Genomic DNA, 9,436 nt, shown 5'->3' with positions numbered 1-9,436 from the left:
CTTCCTCCTTCTCCCTTTCATTCTTCCTGCTTCTCTTTCTCCTTTTCCTCCTTTCTCTTTTCCTTCTTCCTATTACTCTTTCTCCTCTTCCTACTTCCTCTTTCTCCTCTTCCTCCTTCCTCCGTTCCCTCTTGCTGTTACTCTTTCCCCCTCTTCCTCCTTCTCCTTTTTCCTCTTTCTGCCTCTCTTTCGCCTCTTCCTCCTTCCTCTTTCCCCTATTCCTGTTTCTCTTCCTCCTCCTCATTCTTCCTATTTTTCCTCTTCCTGTTTCTCTTTCTCCTCTTCCTCATTCTTCCTCCTCCTCTCCAATCTTCTCCTCTTCCTTCTTCCACTCCATATTCCCCTTAAGTCCTATTCACACTAGCGGTTTGAACCGTGCGGAAACCGCGATGGAGCGAGTACCACATAGTTAAGGGAGAAATGCACGGTTGTGTGAACGCCTTCATTGACTTCCATTGTAAATGAACCGCCGCGGTTCAAACCGCTAGTGTGAACAGGGCCTTACCTTCGCCCCTCTGTCTTCGTAACTACCTTCTACCGTATGGAAACCTATGTAAATAGCCCTCCTCCCTCTATTTCTTCCCCCACCCTCCGCCCCTCCTTCACCATACGAAGTATTGACAGTAAGTTTTATCCCACCAATGTTTTAGGGACTTTAGTGACACCCCTAATGACCAGAGTCATGCAGCTTTTTTAAGAGTGGAGACTAATTTCCAACCCACCCCCCACCCCCCAACCCCAATATATATATATATATATATATATATATATATATATATATATATATATATATATATATATATATATATATATATATATATATATATATATATATATATATATATATATATATATAAATATATATATATATATATATGTACACGCATTACCGTTTATTCCTTCTGCTACACTTCCATAGATTTCTCCTTAGCGACCTTTAAGAATCCACCTAATCGGTGCGATTTTGTCCCCTACGGACAGAAGCGCCGGTTATTGCTGGCGATTTTCTCTTCTCTTCCTCCCTCTTCTTCCTACTTGTTTCTGTAGCAGTGCACAAAAGATAAAGAGGAGGGATTGGTAGGAGTGAGGGAGGAGCAAGAGAAGGGAGAGATGCGTAGAAAAGGGAGGAGATGAGGAGGAGGAGGATGAGGATCGAGAGATGCGTAGAAAGAAGAGAGAAGAGGAGGAGGAGGAGAATAAGGAGCAGGAGGAGGGAGAGATGCGTAGAAAGAAGAGGGGAGGAGGAGATGGAGGAAGAGAAGGGAAAATATGAAAGAGGAGCAGGAGGAGGAGGAATGATAGGAGTTGGAATAGGAATAAGAGGAGGTGGAGGAGGGGAGTAGGTGGAGGAGGGGAGGACGAGGAGGAAAGGGAGGAGGTGGAAGAGGAATGACGATGTGGAGGTGAGGGAGAGCGAGTGCTGGTTGAGGATGAAAGGTAGGAAGAGGATTACTATTATTATGAAGATGAGGGGGTGGAGGTAGAAGAAGGAGTAGAGGAGGTGGAAGAGGGCGGAAATGAAGGACGGAAAAGATATATAAAAAAAAAAAAAAAAAAAAAAAAAAAATCCGGACCTTCCTCACTCCTGGGGGTCAGAGGCGGGCAGGACAGGTGGGTAGGGGTGCCAGTTCTCAATTAGATAACAGATGAGGGAAGGGAGGAAGGGGAAGAGGAAACTGGAGAGGAGGAGGAGGAGGAGGAGGAGGAGGAGGAGGAGGAGGATATAATCGGAGATGAGAAAAAATTGGAGTGAATGAACAATTATAACAATAAAAGAATGAATTAACGGATAGACAATTAGACTAATAAACAGATAAACAGATGAATAAACAAGGAAATAAATACATAAATGAATAAAAAAATACGTAGTTAGATTAATAAAAAATATTAGATATATAAATGTATAAATAAATGAATATTCGTACATAAGGAATACATACACAAAAATAAACAGTATGATAAATAAATTAACCGATAAACAAGTAAATTAATGATTAATTTAATATACAAACAAACTGATAAAGAAACTCATATACATGAATAAAATCGATAAATGAATAAACATGTAAACAAATGTATAAACAAATACTTAGTTTCTTGTGATAATGATGGCGATAATAATAGTAAAAATAAAAGTGATAATGGCATAATAACGACACTGATAATGATCACACTAAGATTTTCCCACCTTACCCCATGACTTCTTAAAAATAAAACGAAGCGACGGAGCCCATAAAAAAAAAAAAAAAACATAGGGAGATGGATCGGATGTCTGCCTGAAAGCTTGCCGGGGCTCGAAGAGAAGGATGAGTGCGGTTGCTTTGGTCACTTGACCTAGATGACCTAGTACATAAGGTAAAGGTGACAACGTCGGCCTCTGTAAGCGCCCCCTTGTGTAGGCCTCTCTGTCTCTGACATTGAAAAAAAATCTGGAAAATATTTCGACGGAAAAAGAAGACCCATTCTACACTCTAATATACACTCCAACTCATCCCTACACACTCCCACACACCCTACACATACATATACATGTACACATATACATGCACATATACATATACACATGCACACACAGACACATACATATGCACATATACATACATATACACATGTACACACACATATACATATGCACGTGCATATACACATATACACATGCACACACATACATATGCACATGCACTTACATATACACATACACAGACATACACATACATATACATATACACATGCGCATACAGTCATAGATGTCCGTTCAATAATAACTATTATCTAGAATTTAAATGAGAAGAAACATGCAGACCCACAGTAACCAGTACCTGTTTTCAGGCCATGTGCTACACACCTCTACACGCTTTACTCTCCTCTACACACCCTTATATATCACGACACTCCAGTAAATACCCTATATACACCCTATGTAGTCTTACACACTCCTACGCACCCTTGATACTCGAATATAATGATACGCACTCCTACACGCCCAAGGTAACTCTTACTCACTTTATATTACTATCAAATATACTGACAACTATGTCCTCTCTTTTAAACATGTGTATTGTATATTATACTCAGTTCAGACGGAGATACACAGCACATGGGCTTAAACATACACCCAAGACACCAATCCAACGTACCACACAGTAGCGAAGAGGTTTAGGATACGATCGAAGCCTTTCGTTACGAAAGAGGAGAAGCCGCGCGGACTACGCACAGCCCACGCGAATGCGCGGGATGCCTTCGTGTATGTGCGGTTGTTTACTCACAGCTTTCTTTGCCTGAGTTTGTTTACGTCTCGAAAATAGACGTGCTTGCGCAAGCATCCTTGTGCTTGCAACTTAACGTATGTTTATTAGTGTGTGTGTGTGTGTGTGTGTGTGTGTGTGTGTGTGTGTGTGTGTGTGTGTGTGTGTGTGTGTGTGTGTGTGTGTGTGTGTGTGTGTGTGTGTGCGTATTTGCGTGCGCGTGTGTATAGTTATGCACGTGGGCGCTTACACAGATCGTAACCTCACTTTACCTAACCTAAACTAACCTATCCTAACCTCTTCAACACGGTGATGTATAAAAAAAATCATTCAGCTGAAGGGCTTGACTCCTTGATGGCGATACTGAGACTCCATCTCAGACCAGACCGCACTAGCGATTAGTATAAAACCGTCTTGGTTTTAACCCCCCCCCCCAAAAAAAAAAAAAAAAAAAAATTGTCATCATACTGAAGGAGTGTAATGTATTCCCAACATATTCACGCACGTGTGAGAGACGCGAGCGATCTCTTTCTCCCTCTGTTCTCGAACTCTATTTCCACTCGATCACCGAACTCACCGGGGACAACGAGAGGACATTAGAAAGGACGGGAGAATGGCTATTTTTGTTCCTTTCGTAGCATCAGAATTCATGGAGTTTGAATCTCTCAGTTAGCCCTCAGGAGCATCGGCGATCTTTCAACGTCATCCGTCCCTTCGACGGTACGACTTTTTCTGCGAAGTCTCGTACCTGTTGTGATAAGATATCCTCATGATCTGTCAGTTAGTCAATCATCCACTTCGAGTCCATTGCGCCAATACCTAACATATCACTCCTGCAAACTTCTCTATCTCGTCTCTCTCAATATCCCTCTCCCATGCTCCCCATCTCGTAGCGCCTAGTCAGGAACACATAAGTGCCTGTAGTGTCATTGATTCATTCTATGCTAGAATGCATACGCGCATGCGCATGCATTAGCTACTCTACATCAGATTCTGGGAGTAGCAACGGACCACCTATTGTATGATCTGACTCGCGGTCAGTTTGGCTTTACCTCAGAAATCAACCGTCAAGCCACCTGCATCCCAACCGGGGAGTCGGCCATAATACGATAGCCGCTAACGTAATTTCATCACCTATTATAATTATACATCGTTACATATAAGGAGTTAAAATAAATACTGAGTGTCCATACTCAGTCCATAATGTATATAGTAAATAAAAAGATAGAAGATGTTAGAATAATAAGTTGACGGAAAGAACCAGTCACGGAGGCGACACAATAAAGACTAGAAGCCACGAATAGTTCATCTCCAGCGCCTCCAACCAATGTAGAACAACACAATTCTACAGTTTGCTCCATCGCTCACCGTTCTTTCGCGGTAACTTCTCCAGCCAATTCCATTTCCTTTCTTTTCATCACTTCTACAATATCTTTAGGAAGCTCGCTGGCTGAGCGGGTTAGGGCGTCGTTACTTGCGGCGAAGGTCGAGGGGATGGCGGTTGGAATCCTGCCACAGGCGAAGTTGAACCAAGGGCATGGTTCATTAAATTCCAAGCTACAAAGCCCTCTGTGAGGGCCACCATCCTAGCCTTCCGATAGGGAGGAGTTTGTGACGTTAAACCATAAAACAAAACAATATTTTTGTGGAGGCGGAGGAGACGAAGGGTGACGTCCACAGAATTCGTGGCTGGATAGGGCAAGTTCATCGAACCTGTCGAGAGTTTTTTGAAGTGAGAAGGGTGGCTGCATGGGAGCTTGCTCGGAGAGACCGTGGGGACTATCGCCGGCTGGTGAGTGAAGCAACACAGCCCCTGGCGTAAGCCCCCCAATGGATGATGATGACAATTTCTTTCAATCCAGTCTGCTCTCTTCCTTTCACAATTATTCCCAGTGTATATCTTCTCCTTTTCTGCATGAGGAGGCGGAGAGGGAGTGTCGCCGAATTTATGTAGCGGCCTTGCTGTGGATGTGCTGTGTCTTGCGACACTGCTTCTGACCTAGGGCAGTGGACAGGATGCAGGGATGATCCGTCATCCAGGAGGTGCCAAGATAGGAGGGAGGGAGGAGGGTGGAGGGGAGTGGAATGTACGGGAAATGAAATGGGTGGGAGTGGTTTCTATGCCTTTTTCTTTTTGCCTACCCCCGTGTAAGGGGGAAAAAGCCTTTGGTATATGTATGTATGTATGTTTATCTCCCCATTCTTCTTCCAACAAAGGATCCTAAAGAGACTGAAACCTACTAACAATGTCAGATGAATAAAAAGAGTCACTGAGTCTATTCTAGAAGTAAGGAAGCCAAAAACAAGAGTCGCATAGACAAAGAAACATAATTATGTAGAAACGAAAAAAATCTTTGAAGAACCTGACTGCAGGAACTTCCTTGAGGTAATAGAAACAAAGAAGAAGTGGGAAATCTCCCAAAGAATATAAATCGTAGGTCTGGGAGAGGACGTGCCAAGGATAAGTTGAGAACATCACAAAAAAATGGATGAAGACAACAAAGAATGCCCCAATACCAAAACAAAAGAGAGATGATGCATGAAACAGGTGGGGGAAGGAGAAAAGAAGAAGACAAAAACAATACAAAAGAATCAGAAACGAATACACAAGAAGAAGAAATTAGAGAAGAGGTGGAAAAGCACTATGAAAGGGGTATGACTGATATGGGTAAAGATGAACGCAAGTTGATCTACAGATTTGTGAATGGCAAAATGAACCACAGAGAAAGAATATACAAGATAAATTTGAAGAGTTAATACATGACGAAGCCAAAATATATAAATAAATCAATAAATAAACAAAATAAATAAATAAACATAATAAAAAAAGCTAGACTAATAAATATAAATTTTCAATTGATATCTATGATGAAAAGGAGTATGAAGGATAGAAAACCGAGGTTAAGAAAGTACGTGAAGTGAATGAACGTCTAGAGAATTTAGAAGTGAGAAACACACACAAACACATACACACACATTAACGTATACGCACGCACATACAAACACACACACACATACAAATGCACACAGACACATTAACGTACACGCACGCACATACAAACACACACACAAATATACAAATGCACACATACACACATAAAAATACACACCCACACGCGCGCGCGCATACACACACGTTCACCTGAGTGAGTGTCCTCATGCAGATGTAAACACGCGCACATTCATAAGCTAAGGAGGGGAACTTACGCCAGGGGGCGCTTATCTATGACTCGAGGTCGCCACGCGATAGTGGGTGGTGGGGGGAGGGGAGGGGAGGAGGGAGGGTCCAGATTTATTTTTGCCGCACACCCCTGCTACTCCCCGAGAATTTCCTCCTGCGTTCCACCCTCCCATTCATTCATTCAATCCTCCTCCACCTCCTCCTCCTTTTCATAATCCCTCTTCTCCTCCTCCTCCTTCTCATAACCCCCCTTCTCCTTCTCATAATCTCCCTTCTCCTCCCCCTCCCCATAATTCCTCGTCTTCTCCTATTCCTCCTTTTCATAACCCCCTTCTCCTTCTCATAATCCCCCTTCTCCTCCCCCTCCCCATAATTCCTCGTCTTCTCCTATTCCACCTTTTCATAACCCCCCTTCTTCTCATAATCCCCCTTCTCCTCCCCATCCTCCTCCTCATAATTCATCTTCTTCACATCCTCCTCCTTCTCATAATCCCCCTTCTCCTCCCCATCCTCCTCCTCATAATTCCTCTTCTTCACATCCTCCTCCTTCTCATAACCCCTCTTCTCCTTCTCATCATCCCCCTTCTCCTCCCCATAATTCCTCTTCTTCTCCTCCTCCTCCTTTTCATAAACCCCATTCTCCTTCTCATAATCCCTCTTCTCCTCCCCCTCCTTCTCTCTCTCTCTCTTTTTAGGTCTTGTCCCCTATCTTCGTTTTTTCTTCTTCATTAGGTTCCTTTTTCTTCGTTTTCCAACATCTTGTCCTCGAGGTACCTCAATTTACTTCTTTCTTCTTGTTTTATCTTACTTTTTAACATTCTACTCTTCTCAACTCTATTCTTGTCTTGTCTTGTCCCGTTTCCTCCTCTCCTCTCCTCCCTCTATTCTTTTTTTCTCTTTTCTTCTCTTCTCTTCTGTCACTCATTTTGTCCCTTCTATTTGTTCTTTTTTCTTCATGTCTTCATTATCTTCTTTTTTCTGTGTATTTCTTCTACGCTATCCTCGTCTCATTGCCTCCCAACACCTGGTTTCCGAATTTTCACAATTTCTTTTTTTTCGTTTTTTATCGAGGTCTCTCTACATAAATATCAAATGCCTCTTCCTCCTCCTCCTCCTCCTCCTCCTCCAACTCCGGCCTCCCTTTGCATGGCCAAAGGTTTATCATTCATGAGAAGTCTTGACGAAAGTAATCGAAATAATTTCTTCTTCTTTTTCTTCTTCTTCCTCTTCTTTTCTTCTTTTTCCTTTTTCTCCTTTTTTCTCTTCTTCATCTTTTTCTCTTTATTTTCCTTCTTGTTCTTGTTCTTCTCCTAATTATTACTATTCCTCTACTACTCCCTTTTTCTTCTCCTCCTTCTTCTTCCCCTCCTCTCTCTCTTCATCTTCCACTTCTTCCTATTCTTCATTCTTTTCATTTTTTTGACCTCGAAGAAGACAACTCCATGTAAGGCATCAGTCCTCTGGTCTCCTCCCCCACCTCCCCCTCCTGACTCAACCTAGCTAACGCCCAAGGAACGCACCCTGTCAGCGGCGACGACGATCTCGGAGGCGACTTCGGGGAAAAGATTCCGACGGGACCAAACATAGAACATTGGTGCACTCCGCTTCGAGGAACCCAGGCGAGCGGGGAGACTGTACTAACCGCTCCGGAATTACAAAACCTAGCCACATGATCCCCGGACACAATGTCCGGGCGAGATGGGAGAACACCTGGTTTTGTTTTGGTTTATCTCTTGCGTTGACTGTAGTCACATTCCTAAATATATATACACATATATATAAAAATATATATGTATATATATATATACACATATATATACATATGTAAATATTATATATATATATATATATATATATATATATATATACACACATATATATATATATATATATATCATATATATACATATTATATATATATGTATATATATATGTAGTGGGGGTATTGCTACAAAAATTAATAAGAAATATTTTTGGCAGGAAAGAAAAAAAAAAAGTTCACCCGGTACAGGTGTTGATGTGAGCTAACATTTCACTCTCAAGGGGTTCCAGACAGAGATTAAATGGGTGAGTAAATGAATAAATAAATATATAGATAGATAAACAAATAAACAAGTAAATAAATGGATAAATAAATCAATAAATGTATAGATATATAAATAGATAAATTAATAAATAAATATATGTCAACAAATAAACAAACAAATAAATAAATAAACAAATAAATAGAAAAATTATATTGAATAAATATGTAAATAAGTACATACAAAAATAAATAAATAGATGAACAAATGAATATAAATAAATAAATGAATAAGTGCATGAAATTTTAAATGAATAAAGAAGAGTGAACAGATAAAAATGGTGGCAGCTCTGGTAGGACAATGGTCAACCACGCTATTCTATGATATCTTTACCACCAAGTAAGTTCCAATGAGATTAACAAAATCGCCTGACGGCAGACATAGTAAAGAGGAAAAGCACCACCCGGTACGAAAGATGTTAATCAAGTTTGGCTCTTTCATTACTGACAAGGTGTGTGGAACGTGCTTAACTGAATACAATCATGTAGTAGTAAGCGCTGAAACTATCAGTTGTTTTAATACACGATTAGACAACTTTATGGATGGGGATGACAGGTGGTGATGGATACGGAGCTGCCTAGTGTAGGCCTTATGGTCTTTTGCAGTCTCCTTTATTCTTATGTTCTTATGTAATCGCTTGACGGCGCTGTTAAGGTGGCTGACAGCGATGATTTCCTAAGACGAATAAACCCTTTTGGGATACTGAATCCACAAGAATTATTTGCCCTTATATAGTAAAAGAAAAGAAGAGAAAAGAAGAAGGAGAAGAAGAAGAAGAAGAAGTACCGAAACAGCCATGTAAGGCCCAATAGGTCTGTTGCTGTCCGTTTGTCCATAGGAGTGGGGTTACTATTTTAGTGACACCCCTACTGGCCAGAGGCACGCAGACATGTATTATGATTTGAGATTACTTTCCGATGAGAGAC

Source organism: Oratosquilla oratoria, chromosome 32, assembly GCF_046742065.1.
Source record: "Oratosquilla oratoria isolate Oo_2021 chromosome 32, ASM4674206v1, whole genome shotgun sequence".
Classification (NCBI taxonomy): Eukaryota; Metazoa; Arthropoda; class Malacostraca; order Stomatopoda; family Squillidae; genus Oratosquilla; species Oratosquilla oratoria.
The sequence above is the reverse complement of the archived record's forward strand: the minus strand, read 5'-3'. Positions refer to the sequence as shown.